A 25973-nucleotide genomic window follows, 5' to 3' on the forward strand; every position below is an offset into this window, starting at 1 on the left:
AAGAACGCTGAGTTGTTGCCTGATTTCGATACACTCCTTGCATCGCGCACACACAAAGACATCCCCCATGGCAATATCATGTCCCGTACCTGAATGCTCCACAATCATCATGCAAGCTGTGCATTTTAGAAGGCTGTGATTCAGAAGGCAACTGTCCCCCTCAGTTCTCCCCTGAGCCACAGCACTTCCATTAGCTTGAGCCTTTTGTTTTGCTGCTCTGGTCTGAGTCATGATTTCTCTTAATTTAAATAAAATTTCAATTTCAGTTTATCTCCCAACACAGTTATAATGGAATACTGTATATATTTTTTAGTGTCAAGTATTAATTATCTCCGAGTTCCCTTTATATAACTTCCGTATCAGTTATCTATTAATTAATTATGTTACGTTTGTAATCTAAGTCGGTATATGTATTTAGTTAAAAGTACAGTTTAAATGCCAACGAAGATCAACAAGTTTAAAAGATTTTACCGATCACTGAAAATTTATAACCTATACTATACTAACGCTATCTAGGTTCGATATATAACGATCGTATGACAAAGACAAGGGCGGGAAATTACGAACGGTAAATCTATGGACACTTAAGTATTAATTAACTTTCAAATCTCGCTGTCTCAATTCAGAATAAACTAACGATCCTTACTAGGTCTATAAGCTACTTACAAAAAATAATTTGATGTAAAAAAATATTCAATAAGCGGCTAAATATGGCTAAAAACTTCTCGATCAGCGGAGTTGCGACTTGTAACGCGTGGATACCCTTACCGATACTTTTATACAATTGCAAGGCCGAGTAAAGAATAAATACAGTACACCAAATTAATCAGAAAATCACAAAATAATGCTATACTACTAAATTTAAATCAAACGTTTTAGAAAAACAATAATTTCAAATCAATAAATAAGAAAAATCCACTTAGCGGCTTTGAACACGTCTGGCCCCTACTTGGGCAACCTCCGGCCCGAGAGCCAACTGTGGCCCGCATACGTGCATAATTTGGCCCGCGGTCGTTAAAAAAATTATTAATAAAAAATATATATATTTATATTTGAATTAATGGAATTTCTGACTTAAATTTAGAAAATACTCTGCGCATTGCTACGAGAAATATCGATTCAGATATTGATTCACTGATAAAAATAAACAGTAATCAAATCCCTCAATAAATATAAAAATAAAATATTGCAGTTTTTGTTACTATAATTGTATTTTTGTAATTTTATCTTAATTTGTATCTCGTTTTTCTTATTAATAAAATTAATTATATGTACGTGTCTGTATAAATATTATAATAAATAACATAAAAATGTTTGACAATTTTTTCATAATACACTATTTTAATAATTCTAAAAATTGTGGAAAACTAAAAAAAGAAAAATTGGCTGGCGTGTACCGCAGATAAAGGTTGCCCACCCTTGCTCTACAGCGGTGTTTCCCAACCTTTTCTTTACCATGCCCCACCTAAGTCTTTCTAAAATTCTGATGCCCCTATGTAACGTTGGGAAACACCGATATATATATTTTTTATATTCAAAAATTGAATTATTCCCTAAATGAAGCCTAATTACAACTTGTTCAGGACACGAGACTTAGGTTTTAGGAAGAAATCATTAGGAAAAATTAAGAAAAAAATAGGAAGTAAATTTTCAAAACATATAATAGACATTGTGATATCCAGTCGATTTCTTTTCTTTAGTAACAAATCATTTATGGAACTAAATCCACATTCAGCTAAATATGAAGATGGAAACGGTAACAATAGCTCTCTTGCAAAGTTGGTTGAATTTGGGTATTTAATTTCTGTTTCATCACAAAGCCATGCCATCGCTTCTTTGGTCAACTGACTCATCATTTTGCATTTATGAGAATTCTTCTTGGTACTGTATTGATACATCAGACAAAATCCACTAACATTGGTTGCATCATCCAGGTTGGAAAATCAATTTGTTTTAAATCAAAAAACCTTTCTTTTAAATCATCGGACAGAATTTTCAGATGATCAACAATAACAAATACAGCGGTATCAGTCACTTCACATTTTTGCAGACAACGAAACTGTTCAAATTTTTTTTTAAAAATATATTTTTGACATAATTTAATAAATGTAATGAAACCAAATGTCTTCGCTTTTGCATCGACGAGAGTTTTATTTGCTCCTTGAAGTTGTTTATTTAATATATTTAGTTTTTCAAAGATATCGGCTAAATAACTCACAAATGCTTTACCATCGACCGTTAACAGATGCTTCATTTTAGGTTTGTCACTTAAAAAGTCACTAATAGTATCAAATAGTTCCATAAATCTTTTCAAGCAGTTCCCTTTCGAGAGCCACCTTACTTCAGTGTGAAGTAAAAGTCTCACATGGTCTTCATTTTGTTCTTCACAAAAAAGCTTGAAGAGACACAATTTTCCCTGTGAATAACACAATGCACAAGAAGCATTTCTGGATTCTCATCTTTCATCAATTTTAAGCAGCCATTTTTCTTACCCATCATATTAGCATTAGCATTAGCATTAGCATTAGCAGAGGCATTTGATGCAAGAAAGCAAGCTTATGCAGCATCAGCCAAAAAAAAAAAAAAAAAAAAACCCACTTCCACTTCACCCCTCTGTTCGTTCAAAATACCTGTCCAGTTGAGTATTTTGAACGAACAGAGTAAATAAGTCTTAAACTTATTTAGGCTATCAACCTCCACGACAAGGGATGGAAGTCTGTTCCACCAACCAACCACCCGCTGGCTAAAGGCAAGTTTCCGCACGTTTATCCTACATCTGTCTTTCCTCAATTTGAATTTATGCCCTCTCAGGTGATTATTCTGAGCTAGAGGAAGAATCCCATCAGCATTGAGCATGCTCAAACCATTCAAGGCTTTATACACCTCTATCAGATCACCTCGATGATGCCTAGTCTCCAGACACTGTAATTTGCAAAACTTAAGCCTTTCTTCGTAAGAGCACCCCTTTGTTCCATTCACTAATCTTGTTGCCCTTCTCTGTACTCGTTCCAGCAGCTCTACATCCTTCTTGAAATGAGGCCTCCAGACCTGTATACAGTACTCTAGGTGTGGCCTGACCATTGCCTTATACAAGGGAATAATCACCTCCTTATCCCTGCTGGAAAAATTCCTGTATATCACTGACAATACTCCATGAGCTACTCTTGCAGCCCGTCTGCACTGCTCAGAGAACTTCATATCTGCCTGCACAACCACCCCCAAGTCCCTTTCATTCTCTACCACTGTCAGTGTAGTTCCACAGAGTTGATACGTTGCTCTGAGGTTGCTGTTTCCCATGTGTAGTACTTTACATTTGTCAATGTTAAACTTCATTTGCCACCTCTCAGCCCATCTGCTCAACCTTTCCAGATCCTGTTGCAGCAGCATAGTGTCCTTGACAACCCTGCCAACCTTTGTATCGTCTGCAAACTTAACATTAAGCTTGATATACCATCATCAATATCATTTATAAATACAGAAAACAATAATGGACCCAACACTGAGCCCTGAGGGACCCCACTAATAACATTAGTCCACGATGAGTTAGTTAGTTATTTTGGTTTTTAGGAGCATTAGCAACTAAGGCCATATTGCTCCGGGGATATGCGGTGGTCATTCCCTGACCTTTCCGCATCCTCCGTATTTGGTGGTGACGGGCTCGAACCCCGGTCTAATCAAGAAGCCTGTGCTATGCAATGCTGCTCCTTCCCACCTGGCTACGGAGGCGCCGTCCACGATGAGCAGTGTCCATTGATTACCACTCTCTGTCTTCTGCCACTCAACCATCCCATTATCCATAGCAGCAATTTGCCTCCAGTGTCACACTGCTCCAATTTGTGTAGCAGTCTTCCATGTGCAACAGTATCAAAAGCCTTTCTAAGATCCAAGTATATAATATCAAAGCTATTCCCTGCATCCAGTTCTTTTGTGACTGCATCATAGTATCCAATCAAATTGGTCAGGCAAGACTTCCCCTTAACAAAACCATGCTGTGTCCGAGCTATAACTGAAGTCTTGTCTAAATGATCCTGCAGTGCTTCTTTAACCAGTACCTCCATTAATTTTCCTGGAACAGAAGTTAAGCTCACAGGTCTATAATTGCTTTTTGATCCTCCTTTGTGAATTGGGGTCACATTTGCACATCTCCAGTCTATGGGTACCTCCCCTGAGTCCAAGGAAGCTCTCATAATTATGGCTAAGGGTTTGCTTACTTCCTTTGCTGCCTCCTTTAATATAACTGGATAGATCCCATCCACCCCGGGTGCCTTTCTTGTGTTTATCTTCAACAATTTCTCCTCCACTTTACTCCCAGTTATTTCAAGATTCTGTAGCTTACTGCTAGAGTTGAATACACCTCTGGCATTCCCCTCGCTGAATAACTCCTCATGTGTGAATGTCGATGCAAAATATTCATTTAGTTTGTTAGCTACCTGAGCAGGATCATCAACAGTTGACCCATCAATATCAAGTGGACCAATCTGATTCATCCCCTTCCTTCTAGAGTTTACATGAGTAAAGAACTCTTTGCTGTTTTTCTTTGCATCCCTTGCCAAGGATTTCTCGTAATCTGCCTTCGCCTGCCTAACCTCCTTTGTAACTTGGTTGCATATCAACTTGTATCTATCATAGGCTTCTGTGTCATGTGTTAATTTGTAAGTATCCCATGCATTTTTCTTCTCTGCCATATGCCTCATTAGTTCATCTGACATCCATTTTGGCCTAAACCTTGAACAATATTTCTTAGTTGGTATGTAAAGCCTAGTAGCTTCCAAGATAAGTTCTTTGAATGCTTCCCATTTTGAATTTGCTGTTGGTAACATCATCAGTTGGTCCCACTGTATAGAATTTAAATTATTAGGAGCACCATCTGCAGCGCAAGATGTTATATTTTTCATTGATATATTATTGTCATCTAAGTAATTTTTTAGCTTATTATATATATCTTTGGAGGTAATGGTGCTCTCTAATGATTTACAGAATAACATTTCTTCAGAAAAATTACCTTCATCAATATATCTTACATAAGTTATCAGTACGGCTTCACTGTCTCTCAAAGTTGAGTCATCCATTTGCACTGAGAATTTTCTTGTTTTCAGCTTTCCAACAAGTTGTATTTCAATATCTTCACTCATTTCATCTATTCTTCCGCTAACAGTATTGTTATTGAGTGGCTTAGCTTTCACGTCTTTGTCATCTTTTTCCAGAACTGTTTTAAGAAATGCTGATATTGATGGTTTGATTAAATTTTCTCCTATAGTATGATTTTTCCCAGATTTAGCAATGAGTAAAGAAATTTCATAACTAGCCTCAAGAGTACGATTGACAGTTGTAGTATGAGCAATAAACAGAGACTTTACCAACAATTCTTCTTTTGTACAAGTTAAGTCATAGTAGGCGGTTGTTGTAAACTCTAGACGAGCAATTTTTGAATTGCTCCCCTGAACAATCAAATTTCCCCCATGTGGGGCGTGGGACCCACGTTGGGAAACACCGCTCTACAGTTAAAAATATATTAAAAGTGTTACTGTTTCATACCGCTAGATGGCGGGACAAGGTCATTACCATTTGCTAATTTTTAGAGCCACGTGTTGTATCGAAGGAAATACTGTACAGTAAATGAAAGATAATCTTTATTGTTGTGTACTTTAAAAGTACATAATATTAGTTACAGCACATACATATCTTTTTTTTTTCCTTCATGACGGCAACAGGCTAGTAGCATACTGTACAGATAGGGATTAATAATCAATTTATTTAGGTCAATTACGTAAGAGTATTTAGGCCAGCCTTTCCCAAACTGTGTTCCGTGAGATGTGAACAAGTGTTCCGCGAAAAATCGTAATTAATAATTAGAAAAATTAAAATAAATAAATTTTGCATATTTGTAGCGTACACCACTTTTGTATCATTATAATTTTTAACATTATTATTATTTTTTTTTTCTGTTATTAATATACTATACTGGCATAGTCTAATAATCAGATAGACCGCGGAACACATTGTTTTGGCGGGCTTTGCATAGAGAAGTATGTGTAGAGGGATAAATATTATTATTAAAATATGTGACCATGGATTTGTTGAAAAAAGGAACTTTAAAACGAGAAGCAAAATACTTCTCGTAGTGCAACTGTGGTCTATGAAAACGAACACAATATTGTCACACTTCAAAGTTTGGATGAAATATCGCAGCCTTTTGTTCCCCAAAATCCGAAGCGAAAAAACGGGAATCAACTAATAAAAGACCAAAACGAAAGTATGACGACAGTTATTTTAATTTCGGCTTTACATGTGTTGGAAATAAAGATGCTCCTGATGCACAGCGCGTCGTATGTAATAAAATACAGTACAGTATTAGCAAACAGTTCTTTGGCTCCTGCTAAACTTGAGTTTCGTGTGTGTTCCGTAAATACAGTATATTGTGAGATGAAAAGTGTTCCGTAAATACAGTATATTGTGAGATGAAAAGTGTTCCGTAAATATATTGTGAGATGAAATTTTGTTTTTTTATTTGGCTAATCATGCATAAGCTCATACGCTTCCTTTCTTGCATCACATGCCTCCATTACTGCTATGTTATTATTAAACAAATGCATCGTTAGCCAATTTCATTTCGTTGTTGTGGGCTACGTGACACCATTGTGCTTCATTTTTTGTTTCTTCAACTTTATTTGTATGTCCATTCATCATGAACGATGGTTATTCATCTAAGACGTGTGATATACTTTATTTTTCTGCTGTGAGGATGTTCAGTAGTTGTCATGCGACAGTTCATCACTGTGTTAAACGGAGCACTTTATTTGGCCTTTAGATGGAAGATGCACTCTGTGAACAGATCTCAGTAACCAAATTGTGCAGAATTGCACTGTAGGTTATCAAAAGTACCTTAGCCGATAGAGGCTATCCCAAAGGCCGAGGCAGTTCAGTGCCACAAATAATTATTCTGGGTAGACTAGGGCATAGCTACTTTACCTACCGATGATGACGGACAATGAGCTTTGAAACGGACCGTCTGCCTAATTGCAAGTATTGTATATTGCCCACAAAAAGTCATGTGGCATCCGTCTGATTATAGAAATTGGTGTGTGTTAGTGAGAAATATGTAAATATTTCGTGCAGCAAAGGTGATGAGCTCTTATCCCGAAATTCATTAAAAACGTATATGGCCATGTGAAGAAAATATCTATCCATACTTAGGAAATAAGCGTCCCCAACTGGACAATTACCTACGCTAAATTAATTGAATTCTAGAGGATTTCCATTGGAAAACCTGTGCTTCTGCCCAATCTGCGCTACATTCCAAACTATTTTCCAGCAGAACAGGATACAGTATACGGGAATACATACAAGAATTTTGCTAATAAGGAAAAGGAGGTGATTAAGAGTAGGAGACCGGCAGAATTACTTAACAAATACAGGTCACTGTTGAACAAAAGCCGTGAAGTAGGGTTGAATTTGAAGGTGTCTGCAATTCTGCCCAGACACGATAGGAGGGAGTATATGATGAGAGCCTTGTCGATCAATTCGGCCCTGGAAAGATTGTGCAAGGCTCAAGGGGTAGAATTTTTTTCAGCCTGGACTGTACTTGTTAACAGGAGAGATTGCTTCTACAGGGATGGGATACACTTAAATAGAAAGGGTGCAAGAATATTTGCTGATGCTATCGAGGCAGTGTTAGGTGGGTCGGAAAACTGCTAGCTTGGGGGGAGACAAAGACCAATAGATTGACAGTAGCCACTGGCAGAGGTGAAAGAGATTCTTGCACTGCTTCTATTAGAATGAGCAGAAGCCTGAAAAACAAGATGCATGGTATTTCAGAGACTGCTGGGAGCCATTGCGGTACAAGTAAACACATGGGTTGTGTTAGGGTAGCTAAGAATAGAAACAGGTGCATGTATACTTGCGTGTAAACCAATGCTAGGAGTTTAGTAAATAAATTTGATGAATTTGAGGTATTGCTCAAAACATCAAAGGCAGATATTGTTGGGATATCAGAGACGCGGTGTCACACAGATATAAGGGATGCAGAACTGCAATTTGGGGAGTACAACGTCTACAGAAAGGATAGACAGGATAGGAAGGGGGGTGGGGTTATGCTATTAGTTAAGAAACACATAAAAACCAAGGAAGTGAAGCCAGTCGACATCGCTGGACAGTGCAGTGTCGAGTCAGTTTGGTGTGACATAAGCATTGGGAGATCAAAATTGAGAGTAGGAGTGTGCTATAGGCCTAATGACTCTGATGAGTATAATAAGGAACTGTACAGGGAAATAGAGTGGGCCAGTAAATCAGAGAGTCTTATAATGGGAGATTTTAATTTCCCAGATATTGACTGGAATTTGGGGGCTGGTTACTCACACACTAGCAGGGCTTTTGTGGATTTATTGGATGATTGTTTTCTACATCAGCATGTTCGGGAGGCAACTAGAGGGAGTAATACTCTTGATTTGATTATCAGCAGTGATTCTTCATGCATTAAGAATCTGCAGATAAATGAACCACTAGGTGGCAGTGATCACAGTGTGCTGAAGTGGGATTTACTGAAAGAGGTAACTACCATTAGGGGTAAAGGGAAGGGTTATTGCTTCCGTAAAGGCGACTACGATGGACTGAGACAGTATTTAAATTCTATACAGTGGGACCAACTGATGATGTTACCAACAGCAAATTCAAAATGGGAAGCATTCAAAGAACTTATCTTGGAAGCTATTAGGCTTTACATACCGACTAAGAAATATTGTTCGGGGTTTAGGCCAAAATGGATGTCAGATGAACTAATGAGGCATATGGCAGAGAAGAAAAATGCATGGGATACTTACAAATTAACACATGACACAGAAGCCTATGATAGATACAAGTTGATATGCAACCAAGTTACAAAGGAGGTTAGGCAGGCGAAGGCAGATTACGAGAAATCCTTGTCAAGGGATGCAAAGAAAAACAGCAAAGAGTTCTTTACTTATGTAAACTCTAGAAGGAAGGGGATGAATCAGATTGGTCCACTTGATATTGATGGGTCAACTGTTGATGATCCTGCTCAGGTAGCTAACAAACTAAATGAATATTTTTCATCGACATTCACACATGAGGAGTTATTCAGCAAGGGGAATGCCAGAGGTGTATTCAACTCTAGCAGTAAGCTACAGAATCTTGAAATAACTGGGAGTATAGTGGAGGAGAAACTGTTGAAGATAAACACAAGAAAGGCACCCGGGGTGGATGGGATCTATCCAGTTATATTAAAGGAAGCAGCAAAGGAAGTAAGCAAACCCTTAGCCATAATTATAAGAGCTTCCTTGGACTCAGGAGGTACCCATAGACTGGAAATGTGCAAATGTGACCCCAATTCACAAAGGAGGATCAAAGGCTGACACAAGTAATTATAGACCTGTGAGCTTAACTTCTGTTCCAGGAAAATTAATGGAGGCACTGGTTAAAGAAGCACTGCAGGATCATTTAGACAAGACTTCAGTTATAGCTCAGACACAGCCTGGTTTTGTTAAGGGGAAGTCTTGCCTGACCAACTTGATTGGATACTATGATGCAGTCACAAAAGAACTGGATGCAGGGAATAACTTTGATATTATATACTTGGATCTTAGAAAGGCTTTTGATACTGTTGCACATGGAAGACTGCTACACAAATTGGAGCAGTGTGACATTGGAGGCAAATTGCTGCTATGGATAAAGGGGTGGTTGAGGGGGAGAAGACAGAGAGTGGTAATCAATGGACACTGCTCATCGTGGACTAATGTTATTAGTGGAGTCCCTCAGGGCTCAGTGTTGGGTCCATTATTGTTTTCTGTATTTATAAATGATATTGATGATGGTATATCGAGCTTAATGTCCAAGTTTACAGATGATACAAAGGTTGGCAGGGTTGTCAAGGACACTACTGACACTATGCTGCTGCAACAGGATCTGGAAAGGTTGAGCAGATGGGCTGAGAGGTGGCAAATGAAGTTTAACATTGACAAATGTAAAGTACTACACATGGGAAACAGCAACCCAAGAGCAACGTATCAACTCTGTGGTACTACACTGACAGTGGTAGAGAATGAAAGGGACTTGGCGGTGATTGTGCAGGCAGATATGAAGTTCTCTGAGCAGTGCAGACGGGCTGCAAGAGTAGCTCATGGAGTATTGTCAATGATATACAGGAATTTTTCCAGCAGGGATAAGGAGGTGATTATTCCATTGTATAAGGCAATGGTCAGGCCACACCTAGAGTACTGTATACATGTCTGGAGGCCTCATTTCAAGAAGGATGTAGAGCTGCTGGAACGAGTACAGAGAAGGGCAACAAGATTAGTGAATGGAACAAAGGGGTGCTCTTACGAAGAAAGGCTTAAGTTTTGCAAATTACAGTGTCTGGAGACTAGGCACCATCGAGGTGATCTGATAGAGGTGTATAAAGCCTTGAATGGTTTAAGCATGCTCAATGCTGATGGGATTCTTCCTCTAGCTCAGAAAAATCACCTGAGAGGGCATAAATTCAAATTGAGGAAAGACAGATGTAGGATAGACGTGCGGAAATTTGCCTTTAGCCAGCGAGTGGTTGGTTGGTGGAACAGACTTCCATCCCTTGTCGTGGAAGTTGATAGCCTAAATAAGTTTAAGGCTCAGCTGGACAGGTATTTTGAACGAACAGAGGGGTGAAGTGGAAGTGGGTTTTTTTTTTTTGGCTGATGCTGCATAAGCTTGCTTTCTTGCATCAAATGCCTCTACTAATGCTAAAATGCTAAAAATGCTAATGCTAAAATGTTATTCCTTTGTATAAGGCAATGGTCAGGCATCGCCTTGAATACTGTGTAAAGGTCTGGAAGCCTCATTTTAGGAAGGATGTAGAGTTACTAGAACAAGTACAGAGAAAGGCAACAAGGTTGGCGAGGGGAAAGAAAGGGGTCCTCTTACCAAAGCTTAAGTTCTGCAAATTCAGCGTCTGGATAGTAGGCACCTGCGAGGTGATCTGATTGAGGTGTATAAGGCCTTGAATTGAATGGTTTGAGGAGGCTCAATGCAAACGGGATTCATCCTCTTGCTCAGATTACGAACCTGGGTTTTTTTAATTTTATTATTTTTTTTCATTATTTTATTGTATTATTATTTAATTTTTTTATTATTATTATTTTATTATTTATATATATATTTTTTATATACGGTATATTATTTATTTTGTTATTGTTGTTATTTATTTATTTTTTCTTATTTTATTTTTTTGTGTTTGTAAGACATGGAGTTGTTGGATTGTCCACCGTGTCTATATTTTTTAACATATTTTATTTTTTATTATCATTATTTTATTGGTATTATATTTTTATTATTATTATTTTATTATTATTTCATTTTATTATTATTATTTTATTATTATTTCATTTTATTATTATTATTTTATTTTATTTTTATTATTTTTTATATATATTTTATTTTTATTTTTATATATATTATTTATTTTGTTATTGTTATTATTTATTTTTTCTTATTTTATTTTATTTATTATTATCATTTTATTTTATTATTTTTTTTGCTAACTCCCAGGTTTGGGCATCCTGGGAGAGGGATCGCTGGCACCCACCGGTATAGCACTACTTCCAGTGGGTGCAGGACTTTAGTGCATGGGGCACTGTTAGAATGGTGGACTGAGGCCCAGTTCTATGTGCCTGGGGACGGCCATCTAGGGGTATGTCCGGGTATCGGCTGCTCCCAGGTGGTGCAGAGGCCTCTTCCATACAGGCCCGTTTTGCATAAGTTCTGTGTAAATTTGGCTTTGCAGATGGAGATAGATGAATGTCTAGGCGCCACCGTAGACATAATAATAATAATAATAATAAGTTAATTAATTAATAAATAAACATCGTGAAAGTTGCTCCAAGGACATAAGCCGAAGCTAAACAGGTCCACCTCCATAAATGGATGATGTCGCAGAGTAATATTAATCATACTGCATCGAGTGTGGCACAGGATAAAGTCACTCGCGTTCAGGCCTTAGGCAGAGGGGCGGGTTCGAAAAATCAGAGACAGTCTCTCGAGGAAAACAGTGGAGCAAGTGGCGCTGTCCCCCATATGGCTACCACAAGAAAAGGGCAACACCATCCAGCCCCACCAACTGGAAGTGCTTCCTGCACAACTTCACTAGTGACCACCCAGGAAGGAAGAAAACGCCAATGCGTGAAGTGGAGCATTGAAAAGAATACGTACATCATGCAAGCATACTACAAAATAACGAAGCTGGAGACCGATATGACGACTTACAGGGCGAGACTACATACCAAGTGGCTGGAACGATGCTCGGATATTCAGGTCACCGAACAGCGAATAGCGGACCAGAAAAGGACCATCTTCACGAAGAATCTCATAGCTCCTGCAATCTTGGAAAAAATCAAGCAGGATGTGAACTATCAACTACAAAGGCTAAAGAATACGGAACCAGAGGAGGAAAAGCAAGAAGAAATACGACCCACAGCAGCTGAAGTGGAAAGAGACGAGGTCATGAAATCCAGAATTGAGGACGTGTGGAAGAAGGCCCTAACAGAATTCGAAGGAATGGGCCCCACAAAGACTCACGTGATACTGAAGCAGAGGCTGAATAGAACCTTGTGGAGAGTAACTGGTCACTTCAATAGGCACATAATACCGCATTACCTCGACAGCAGTGGTGCAACACTGGAGGCCATCCACACAGCCGTGTATTGTGTTGCGGTAGCAACCACGAGGATTAATGGAAGAGAAACGAGAGACCAGCAGCAGAAGAACCAAAAATACAAGGAACTTCCAGCTTGGGAAAGAAGACTTCAGCAGAAGATAGAAGAGTTAAGAGTCAAGATAGGCCAATTGACCCAGTACCAATGGGGCAGTAAGAGTAAGAAATTAATTGGAAAAGTGAAGAGCATCTTCAAGGGAGACAGCGTCCTCAGGAAACATGAGACAAAAAATCAGAGAGAAGAATACTTGGATACATTGAAGCAGAACCTCCTTGCACTTAGCAAGAGACTAAGCCAATACAAAGAGAGCTCCCAGAAGAAAATAAACAACCGAATCTTCGATGAGGACCAAAGAGGCTACAGGAGTCTGGGAGAAGACGGGAAAGAAGGGAACGGACCACCCGAGCAGAAAACGATTGAGGAGTTCTGGGGAAACATATGGAGTAGGAAAGTAAAACATAACAGCCGAGGCCCCTGGATTGAACTAGAACGCAAGAAAACCAAGGACGTACAAGAAATGAGAGGGGTGGGAAATTCGGGAAGAAGTAAAACTGACAATCGAGAACTATCACAAATGGCGAACTCCAGGAATAGATAACGTCCACAACTATTAGTACAAGAAGCTCACTTGTACACTCAAGCACTTGGCAGAGCAGTTCACCCGAATAATAAGGCACCCAGAGACAATCCCAAAGTTTCTCACTCAAGGAATCACATATCTGAAGCCTAAAGACGAAGATACAAGAAACCCTGCGAAATATAGGCCAATCACCTGCCTCCCAACAATGTACAAGATCCTGACCAGCTGCATAACCAGGAAGATATCAGACCACTTGGGAGCCAGAACATAGCTTGGAGGGCCGAATAGCAGAAAGGACGCAAGCAGCTGAGCAAAGGATGCAGGGGGGGGGGATATTCAGGGGATATTCATGAGTTGTTGAGGTGGATCCCAGGGTTCCCACCATCAGCCGCCGTTGTACATCTTGTGTAGAAGCTTACGCCAAAACCAGCCATTTTTATGTAGTGTGTTGGATGTGTAAGTGTAGTGATATGGTAAGTAACGTGTAAAGTGTGTTTAGGGTCAAACGGCACAAGGGGTTTCCCCAATCTCCGCGTAGTTTACATTGTGGTGTGATACAGTTCACTGTAAAGGCCAGAGATTTAAAAGTATATGGATCTTGAGGTGTGTGATGTCGAGTACCGTTGTCCTTCTGGCCATTTAGCCGCCAGACCCCTGCTGAGGCCCGACGTTGCCCACACTTCGCCCCGTGGAGGCAGACCAGGTACCCAGTAGTTGTATTTACTCTAGCAGGTCCTGCCACCTAGTTTCCTGAGAGCGAACTTAATTTGGACCTATTAAATTTTGACCTGTGGGGTATACGCTGGCGAGCAGATAGAGAGGGAAAAGAGACTGAAGGCGGGGGGGGGAAGACAAAAGAAATGGGATCAATAGAAGAGACGACCCCATTATGATAATAATAAGATTCTTTATTAATATAAATTTTATACAATAGTGATTCCTTACACAGAAAGCCAGAGGAATCTTACAATTTGTTGTTTATACAAGTGATTTTGTTTTATAAAAAAAAAAATAATAATAACTAAATAATAATTAATAGATCAAAGCAAAGATGATAATCAAAATGTAAAAATGAAGTAGTAATTACAGCGAAAAAGGACTACAAGTTGAGCAGAACATGAAATGCCATCGTTTAACTAACTAAGATCGGCACTTACATAAATGTCCTTTACAAACAGCAAGATAGGACAAGATGCCATCGCGATATGCCTTGTCTATAGTCCACAGGTCGATGTCGATGTTGAACGAGTTGAGAGTGTCCAGAGTCACATTTGGGAAGTGTCTCTTGAAATTCTGTAACCGCTGGAGCCTTGAGCACAAGGAGGGGGTACTACGGAGATGTCTGCCTGGCAAACGCCAACCAACCGTGTTCCAGATGTTGATGTGATCCTGCTTAGCTGAGCACAGATGAAGGAATGATTTTATTTTTAGCACATGGGCTCTGTGGACTATGGGTGTATATTGCAGGTTGCAGCAGAGAGTAGATTTAGATGTTGTGTAGATCTGGTGCGACCACAAGTTGGCCCACTTCAGCACCCAGAATTCGACCCCCCATTGTTTCCTGAGGCTGGTGGGTGGTGCCGCCGACCAAACTTCCACGGCATAGGAGAGTACACTACAGAAGTAAGTTGCGAGGTATTTCTTGATTATTTGCTTATTGTGCGTTTTGCACAGATCAATTTTCATTCCCCAGAACGCTTTCAGGGCTTTGGAACACTGAGCTTGGATTTGTTTTTTATAGGTGAGGTTGGGATCAAGGATTACTCCTATTAATTTGACACTGTCTGTGGGAGTCAGAACATTCCCTGCCAATTCCGCAAGTAGAGAAGATGCAGTATCAGCAAGTCATCCGACTTGGCTTAAAGATGAGATAGTTTGACTTCTCTGGATTGACTGACAGGCCAAAAAATTTAGCATACTTACAGAATGTATTTAGGTAGCTGTTTACAGATTCAGAGGCGGTTTGTCTTTCTTGTGAATCACCAACATGGCGTTTGCATGGCAAGTAGCAAACAATATCATCAGCATACGATAGGAATGCTGGAATTTGATCCATTAGTGTATAAGTCAGTGGGGCATGCCCATGCCCCACCAGGAGGAAATCTGGGTTGACGAGTAGGGGGAGGAGGCAGGAGGGACAACCTCCTGCCTCCTCCCCTATCGCCGAGAGAGGGGGGAAAAGAAAGAAAGATGGGTCCAGCAAGGGCGCTGGCACCGATTGCCATTATGGCTGGCATATGCAGAAAGCTCTGCGGCCTCATTGGGCTGGTTGGAATTCAGCTGAGTAGTAAGTCACTCATGAGGCTGCGTCCCGTCCGGGGGAGGTCCACATATCGGGTGTGCACTTTTCGTGGGATAAGCTGAGCACAGTTGAGGTCCGGTTCGTGTGATTGGTTTCTTATCATGTTTTTTTTTTTTTTTTTTTTTTTTTCTGAGGCAGTTTGTTGTTGGTTTGTATTGTTTGCTGTCATAGGTTATTCATTTCATGGTTGTTGCTGTTGTGATGGATGCGGGAGAGTCCGCCTTCTTGTGAAGAGGTCTTCCGCATATTGAGTGAAGGCACTATAAGTATCTTTTTCAGTTAGTATCAGATATTCCTGGTCTCGTAGCATTATTTGGGTGGTGGTTATAAATTGGCAGCGGAAGATCCTCGTACAGTGGGCTCCATGTCTCCAAGTGCTCCCATGTCTCGTGTAGACTGCAGTGGCATGGGGGGGATGTCACTCAATCCGAATCCATGGAGTTTTTCTGTTATGGCGCCATGGCCGGTCAACGGGTACGTGGCGAGAAGTCCAGGAGAAAGCCAAGGTGGATAGTTTGGGTACACCAGTTGGATATCAGGAATAAATTTTTTAATGATTTCACCTTTGGTTGATGTTTGCCAGCTCTGGTTGAGATGTGCGAGGAGACGTTTGCGTTCCACTTTGTGGTCAGTTTCAGGGTCCACGGTGAAGTTCAGGTGGTTAGCCTCCCATCCCTTGGAGAGTTGATATGTTAGGCCGCGGAAGATTTTTTCAAGGTCTAGGGGAAGAGTTTCTGTCAGGGCCTGGAGACGTGCGTGCTTACAGTATTGCAAGCTCTTGTTATTGTAAGTAATATATACACCGCTGCGTGGTGTCCAGTTTCCTTCTGTTGACGGCCGTGGGGGCCTTCCGGCACCACACGCCAGCGGCATACGTTATGGCAGGCAGGAATACGGTTTTATAGAATAGCTTGAGGGCTCTCCTCCGCAGGCCCCAATCCTTGCGGGAGACTCTTATGAACAGAGCAGAGTATCTTCTGATCTTTTTCTGTATGTAGGTCAGATGAGAGGTGAATGAGAGGTTATTATCTAGGACAACCCTTTGTGAGCTTAATTGTAGTACCTTGGATGCGGATTTGGGATGGTCTCCTGATGTCCAGGGTACCTTTTAACAGTACTGAGTTGGTCTTGGTTGAGGATATGTGGAGATTGTTTTCATCGGTCCACTTCTGTAAGGTGTCAATGGCACGAGTAGCAGAAGTTTCTAGCCTGGCTCTGCTGTCCTCTCGCATACCAGGGTCAGGTCATCCGCGTATGCCTGAGTTGCCACAGACCTAGGTCTAGGTTTAGGAAACCGTCGAGAACCATGTTCCAGAAGAGCGGACCCAAGACTGAGCCCTGTGGGCAGCCTCTGAAGATCTGTCTGGAAATAGAACGATATTGCGTTTCTACAACAACCATTCTGTTACCAAAATATGTTTTGACGCATTGGTACAGGTTGGCCGGGATGTTGGCCTTCCGGAGTCTGCCGAGGACGCTTGGCCACCACAGGGTGTCAAATGCCCCGGCAAAATCTATTGCGATTACAAGTAGATATTTATGGTTTGTTGTTTCAGCAGCTCTGGTAATGTTTTCCGTGGCATCCAGACTGGAGCAGCCCCTCCTAAAGCCGAATTGATTCTGTGATTGTTGGCCTGCAGCAAGTTTCGATTCTATCATTGAGGAGGTGTTCAAAGAGTTTATTTAGCACAGAGAGAGAGAAGAGCTATCGGTCAGTATGACTCCGGAAGATCCTGTTGCTTGTTTGGACTTTTCAGGATTAAGCACAACTTGGCGGTCCTCCAAGCTTGTGGAAAGCATCCCTCATTAAGGCAGTGATTAATGAGGATGAGTATTACCTCTGGAATTGTCTCATTGGCCTTATTGACGATTTCAGGCTAAAGGAGGTCGATACCCAGTGATTTCTTGTTGCGCAGTTTTGCTGCAGCAGTGTGAAGTTCGGTGATGGTCAGCGGTTCTTCCTTATTGGTGGTAATATAGGTATCATTCTCTTGACATAATTGTTGCTGTTTTGGTTGAGTGGGAGTAATATGGGGGTCACATTTGCACATCTCCAGTCCATGGGTACCTCCCCTGAGTCCAAAGAAGCTCTCATAATTATGGTTAAGCGTTTGCTTACTTCCTTTGCTGCCTCCTTTCATATAACTGGATAGATCCCATCCACCCCGGGTGCCTTTTTTATGTTTATCTTCAACAATTTCTCCTTCACTTTCCTCTCAGTTATTACAAAATCATCTAGCTAACTGCCAGAATTTAATTCACCTCTGGCATTCCCCTCGCTGAATAACTCCTCATGTGAATGTAGATGCAAAATACTCTTTAGTTTGTTTGCCATCTGAGCAGGATCATCAACAGTTGAACCATCAATATCCAGTGGACCAATCTGATTCATCCCTTTCCATCTAGAGTTTACATGGGTAAAGAACTCTTTACTGTTTTTCTTTGCATTCTTTGCCAAAGAGTTCTCATAATCAGCCTTTGCCTGCCTAATCTCCTTTGTGACTTGGTTACACACCAGCTTATATCTATCATAGGCTTCCATGTCACCCATTAATTTATATGTATCCCATGCATTTTTCTTCGCTACCATATGCCTCATTAATTCATCTGACATCCATTTTGGCCTAAACCTTGAACAATATTTCTTAGTTAGTATGTAAAGCGTAGTAGCTTCCAAGATAAATTCTTTGAATGCTTCCCATTTTGAATTTGCTGTTGGTAACATCATCAGTTGGTCCCACCGTATAGAATTTAATTACTGTATTAGACCACCGTAGTCGCCTTTACGAAAGCAAAAACCCTTCCCTTTACCCGTGATGGTAGTTAACTCTTTGAGTAAATCCTACTTGAGCACATTGTTATCACTGCCACCTAGTGGTTCCTTTATCTGCAGATTCTTAATGCGTGAAGAATCACTAGTCATAATCAGATCAAGAGTATTACTCCCTCTAGTTGCCTCACGAATGTGCTGATGTAGAAAACAATCATCCAATAAATCCACAAAAGCCTTGCTAGTGTGTGAGTGACCAACCCACAAATTCCAGTCAATATCTGGGAAATTAAAATCCCCCATTATAAGACTCTCTGATTTACTGGCCCATTCTATTTCCCTGTACAGTTTCTTATTATACTCATCAGAGTCATTAGACCTATAACACACTCCAACTCTCAATTTTGATCTCCCAATGCTTATGTCACACCAAACTGACTCGACACTGCACTGTCCAGCGATGTCGACTAGCTTCACTTACTTGGATTTTATGCGTTTCTTAACTAATAGCATAATCCCTCCTCCCTTCCTGTCCTGTCTATCCTTTCTGTACACATTGTACTCCCAAATTCCAGTTCTGCATTCCTTATATCTGTGTGACACCACGTCTGTGATATCCCAACAATATCTGTCGTTGATGTTTTGAGCAATACCTCAAATTCATCAAATTTATTTACCAAACTCCTAGCATTGGTGTACATGCAAGTATACATGCACCTGTTCCTATTCTTAGCAGCTACCCTAACACAACCCATGTGTTTACTTGTACCGCAATGACTCCCAGCAGTCTCTGAAATATCCTGCATCTTGTTTTCCAGGCTGCTGCTCATTCCAATAGAAGCAGTGCAAGAATCACTCTCGCCTCTGCCAGTGGCTACTGTTAATATATTAATCCTTGTATCCCCCCATGTTTACTGATCTCCGCCATTTCCCAACTTTGACCAGAAGTAAAAAAAGCTGCCCGTTCACCAAAGTGGCATTCGCTACATTCTCGACTTCACGTGACGTTTGGTCTCTACGTTTCTTATCACTGTTTATAGAGGTTATACCTCACTGATGCGGTATTGTGTAATTCCTGTGTATAAGGAATAAACTATAATCGTTTCTTGTTTGCATTGATGTCTGTTACTCCACTTATTTAGCGTCCCCGTAGCCAGGTGGGCAGGAGCAGCAGTGCGTAGCACACGCTCTTGATTAGACCGGGGTTCGAGCCTGTGACCACCAAATACGGAGGATGCGGAAAGGTCAGGGAATGACCACCGCATATCCCCGGAACAATATGGCCTTATTTGCTAATGCTCCTAAAAACCAAAATAACAAACAATAAACTCGTTTATTTCGAACTAAAAGCACGCACTCCTTTTAGGAAGGAGAAATTTCGGTTACATGTGGTGTACGACAAGAAGGGGGGTTTGTATCCTTCGAAAGTTTTAAAAATGGATCAGTGTTGTCGTTAAAATTTTAAACTGTATCCAACGTTTCTATTGGTTGCTGTATTTAATCCTCGTACATTTAATCATTTCTGAGCTGCAAAGAATTTAATTGGGTACACTACCTGCGTCTTGCATCCTTTTGAGGTTAAGCATAGCTGCAATTTTACTTGTCTGAAACTTAAATGCAAATATGAATTTGTATTTTGAAATGTCATTGCGGGTATTGTGTGATTCCTGCGTATAAGGGGGAACCACCTATTTTCAGTTAAAAGCCATACAGTCATTATATTCTGATGGTTACCACTCAAGGAATCTTGAGTTAACAGTTTTAACCTGCTCGTCCTTGTTTGCTTCTTTTGTGGTGCATTTAATTGCCCTATTTATTCGGACATGTAAAACTACTTTAGTTTTTGAAGGGAATGTGTTATCTGGAAACATGCGGAACAATATGCTATTTGCATATTGCTCCGCATGTTTCCAGATAACAGCATGGTTCACAAATTTGTGCCACTATTTGTGTGTGTGTTCAGGAAAAGAGAAGGGTCAGAATTTTGAGCACGTACGTAAAGCGAGTAATTTCCCTTTATTCAACATAAGAATGCACAATACTGACAGTGCTGGCATTTTACTAGGATTTACGGACAGGCTTTATCACTAGAAGAGTAATCCTGCTATAATAGCACCCGCTGCTAAAGAATGCAGCATCGGGTCACCGAGAACGATTACAGGCCGTTCACCGATTACTCTTTTTGTCTTTTGGACGAGGCTAACCTCGGCCGTTCATCATAGCAGTTTAATATGAACCACATTAAAGGCATGTGGTAATTAAAGCAGCTCTTGCGTACGTGAGAATGAGATCCGCCTGGAAATTCTTCGGACACTGTTTGCAGGATGAACTTTGTACCATTAGGTTTAGCGAGTTTCGTCACGTCTCTCTCTCTCTCTTTTGACTGCCAGAGGAGAGACATCCTAACATACAATCGCCTGCCCACACAAGTTTATACAAAATAAGTTGGACTTTTAAATGTTATCTAGGTAATAAATCAAATTACACTTGTAGTAGTATTCGTTTCTGATATAGTATTATTGTAGCAATTTGATTTTTTTCCCTTTTTTTATCTTTACTAATGGTTAAAATGTGATTTCTGATAGAACAGATGCTCATCAATATATCGGCCTTCATCCGTTTATTTTGAAAATTTCCTCACATTTAAATGGCAGCCGAAATAACTTGGTGCTTTTTAAGTTCTTATATCCATATATTGAACATTCACAGTTAATGAACTATAGCAAGTGTTTAAGAGCTGTTAACCGTATTATTGATCATTGAGTTTATTTAAATTCATTGCAGTCCAGAGATTGCAATGTATTTAAATCTGTAATCGGCAATTCATTAAGGCTTTTAATCACTTGTAAAATTTTATAAATATGGCTTCTGTAACTCATTAACAAAGTTGTTAACTTCCTATACATTATGTAATTTTAATAATTATAAGTTCATTATTTATTTATTCTTTAATTTCTAGCTCTTGAACATAATTGTGCATTGAATGACTGCATCGTCGTTAGTGCGCTAGAAGATCAGGTAGTCTCGCAGTTTTTCTTATATTGCTGTTCAGTTGTCCCATAGGACTTTATTCAGTTTTGATATTTTATTTGTTAACTTATTTTATATTGCCATTTAGTAGAAATAGATATTTCGATTAGAAATATGGTACTTTTGCATAGATTCTACACGTTGTGCATATTAAACATATTTTTTGATTTTCTTAACTACCAAATGTTTCTTTAAAAAAAGCAATCATGAAATTATAAGCGTATGACAGAAAGTGGTTAGGAAATTTTTAATTTTCGATACTCATATCCCTCGGTACTATAATTGAGCGGAACAGCTTTACGGAAAACTGTCAATAATTAATATTTTCCTGAAGCAACAGTTTGTTATTATTATTTTTTTGTTTTTTTATTTTCACGGTAATCTGGAAAGTGAAAGGATGTCGAAAAGGTATTTAACAACTGTGGATGGGTTGAGGATTGGGAACCGAAGGAAAAATTACAACGCCTGCGCGTTGTAATTTTTAGAAATTACAGATACTTATGAAGGCTGAGTGTGCCAAAAATGAAGAGGAGGGAAATGAATGAACAGAAAGAATTGCCAGTTCACTAAGTTTGAAATTGAATCATGGATAGTTTGTTCTTTGTTTTGATCAAGCTCTGGTTAATACGTTTGTGTATAGAGGATTAGAAATTAGATTACATTATTGCAAACTAAACAAATCTAATTTTTGAAAACTTATCGAAGATTTGGTTTTGCTGTTAAAATAAGTTCAGTTCAAAAATATTTTTTATTTTGTATTTAATTTTAGGTGAAAAATAAGATACGGAATTTATTATTATTGTTATTGTATTAACACCCTTCGTTATCACCTTCAAGCGCTAAGCTGCTAATGAAGGGTGTTAGTTAAAGTATAACAATATAAAATAAATTTTAATGATATAATATTAAGTGGACGTATTTATTGAACAGGATACCAACCTAGAAGAATCTTCCTTTCTTAAATTTCCACTTTTCTTTCTTTTGTTCTTCTAGGCTGGCATCCTCCACAATGACCGCAATGAACACTTCCGCTTAATATTATGTCATTTAAAGTTTCTTATATATATATATATATATATATATATATATTTTTTTTTTTTTTTTTTTTTTGTGTGAAGTTAACTGGCTTTTTGAGCCCGTTGAATAATAATATAAAAATTAGTAACTGAAACCGCTGGTAGTTATTTATACAATGCAAAATATGTCAAACAAGAAAAACAGACCTGTAGCGTAATAATCAAACATATGTCAAACAAGAAAAACAGACGTGTAGCGTAATAATCAACAAACCTATGAACTAATTCCATTTAGAAAATGTGCAAATAGTTAGGTTATGTTATGTGTGTGTGTGTTAAGAGCCAAAGCATCTAAGGCTATGAAAAGTCGCTATATTGGATTCATAGTTGTATTAGCGTTAACCTGGGCATTAACTACAGGTTTTGTGGGCCCGTCCACAATATAAATAAATATAAAACACAATAATAACAAAAGAGTAAAATTATAATAATAATTCAAAAATAATAAAAATATAAAGGAAGATTTAAAAAATAAATTAAAATACGTAAAAGCAGATAAGAAAATAGACCGCTTATGCGCTTCCCTCCTGATCTAGTTGACCTTTTAATTTTTTTCAAACTGTTAGCTTCAACTACATACGGAGGCAACTAGTTGCAGTGGTAATCAACAGCTCTCTGGCTAAAGGAAAACTCCTTACAATCCAGTCTGAACTTCTTCCACTTACTTTGAATATATGTCCTCTAGTTCTGTATACCGACCTAATAATATTGTGTATATTATTAGATCGGCTTGCTCTATGCTGGATGAAAAACCATGTCATCCTCACCTGAGACCGACTAACTCAGCCGTTCATTAGTTTCTTATATCTGCATCTAACTCTTCAGCCTTTTTCATGTATTTGTATGCAATAATTCTCAAACTACCACGCGCTTCTCTTTTTTATGTACGTCTTCTACTAAATAAATATAAAATAGTAAAAGTCAAATTTTTGTAAACTTTCTGAATATAAATTGCCAATTTTATATTTGCAACGTTTAGCACAATTAATCGTCAGAAATGTAATCTTCTGTAACTTCGTGTACTATTTTCCCAGTGTGAAAAACTGCAATTATAGAATATTTTGAACATTGTTGGAATGCACTACGTCAATGTTAACATGCAAAGGACATCGGGATGGCCACAGTGACCTTCTAGAATTTTAAATTACGATGGCTCTTTTTCAGTTGAAGCAATATTTCGTCCTTTGCATTGAAACTACGTTCCACTATACCAAGAAATTCAACTTTTTGGGAAGGAATGGTGCGAGTAATTAAAATGGAGAAGGGTATTTTTTTTTCATCTGCATGCGCGCGCGCGCGCGTGTGTGTGTGTGTGTGTGTGTGTGTGTGTGTGTGTGTGTGTGTGTGTGTGTGTGTGTGTGTGTGTGAGAGAGAGATCATATTAGTAAACTGAACAATTTGGGCGTTGGTTTTCAGAATGACCTTTCTCAAGCGGCAAGACCACTGGTCGCCTTGACAACAGGACTAGATGGCACGAATAGACACATTGGGAGTGTCCCGAAGTTAGGCCAAGTAGGTCAGCAAACCAACGAGTGCACATTGACAAGCGGTTGCGTTGTTCGAGTAAAGACGATATTTGGGACGGAGCGATGTGTGTAAGTGGTTTGGCAAGAATGTGGACAAGAAAGAACATTGTTAAAACTGTAGGGTAGCCTTGGGCCTTCTTTTGTTTTTCAAAATGATTTGTAAAAGTATCATATTAAAAATTTAAATTCGCTGATCCGACAGATAGTTGAAAGCATTTTCGATTTTATAAATTCTGTCGGTTTGTTAGAATGGTATTAAAGTTGAATTTATACATCGACTTTTTTTGTTAAGAAACATTAATCAGGTTAGGAGTGGGTTTGTTATTTCACTTATAAATTAATAAACAAATGAAGTATAAGCACAGTATTCGAATTGTTCTCGATAGTGTGGAGAAATTATACAGTATAGGTGGTTGAAGGTCATTCGTCAGCTGCCCTCTTTTTTACTCCTATCAATTTGTACTATTTTTTACTATGGATTGCTGACGCGCAGTGTGTTCCTTAGACAGTTTGTTGACGAGGAGAGTGGAACTGTAGTGTGAAATACTCTCTACTATAATTAAAACTTCGCATGTTTGAACATTTAATATTTGAAACAGTTATTTGATGGTAACGATTCGCTGAAGTGCGCTTTGTGCTTTACTCTGCTTCTATAACAAAATTCCTTATGAAGAGATTTCGAAATATGTGACAAAATTCGAATTCGTTATTATTTTTTCTTTTTTTATTATTAGACCTACTCTACTAAACAGAACTGGTGGAAGATTTGCGAGGCCCTTTATAAAAATATTTTTCGGAGGCTTTTAAATATTTAAAAAAAAATTTTTTTTTTAATTTTTAAACGTATAAAAATTTCTGTGATTGCAAGATATTAAGATGTTAAGAATATAAACAAATAAATATAAACTTCAACAAGTATCCTTTTTAATTTTCTTTCACGCCACATTGTCTATGACATCTGAGAAAACGATTTCCTTTTGGTAATTCACTTTCTAGGGACAGTATTGAGAGTCCTGTTAACCATTCCTGGTTGAATCCCACTGTATAGAATTTAAAAACTGTCTGAGACTACAGTGGTCTCGGACAGTTTTTAAATTCTACACAGTGGGATCAACTGATGATGTTTAAAACAGCGAATTCTAAATGGGAAGCCTTCAAGGAATTAATCTTGGAAGATACTAGGCTTTTCATAACAACTAAGAAATACTGTTCAAGATTTAGACCTAAATTGTATGTCAGATGAACTAATGAAGCTCGTGGCAGAGAAGAAAAATGTGTGGGATGCATATAAATTATGAGGTGCCTATGGCAGATATAAGCTAGCCTGTAATCAAGTCACAAAGGAGGTTAGGCAAACGAAGGCTGATTACGAGAAATCCTTGGCAAAGGATGCAAAGAAAAACAACAGACTTCTTTACTTATATAAGCTCTAGAAGGAAGGGGATGAACCAGATTGGTACGCTTCATGTTGGTGGTTCGACCGTTGATGATCCTGCTAAGATAGCTGACAAACTGAATGAGTATTTATTCCTCTACATTCACATGGGGAATTCTGCAAGGAAGGGGAGGATATACGTTTACTAAACTCTAATAGGGATCTAAATGATTTTATAATAACTGAGAATAAAGTGGATAAGGTATAAGGTATGTTCGTGTCAGACGGCACCTGGGATTTCTTCCATCTCCGCGTGTGTTCGCTGTATCGAGGACAGTACACTGTCAAGCCAGAGACTTGAAAGTGTGTGGGCCATGGCCCACATAAGCCGCCCACGGCCTGGGCGGCTTATTGGCCGCCCAGACCATGGGACCCGACGCTGCCCATATCTCGCCACGTGGAGGCTAGCCGGATGTGTCCAGTATCACAACAACTTACTCTGGCAGGTCCTGCCACCTAGAAAAAAAAAAAAAATTACACGTTTGACATTAATGTTTAATGGGATTGCTGTTTGGAAATCGCTGGTTCGGGTTGAACGCTAGAGAGATGTGTTAAA

This window comes from Mastigoproctus giganteus, chromosome 8 (genome assembly GCF_048544385.1).
Source record: "Mastigoproctus giganteus isolate SK-2022 chromosome 8, ASM4854438v1, whole genome shotgun sequence".
Lineage (NCBI taxonomy): Eukaryota > Metazoa > Arthropoda > Arachnida > Uropygi > Thelyphonidae > Mastigoproctus > Mastigoproctus giganteus.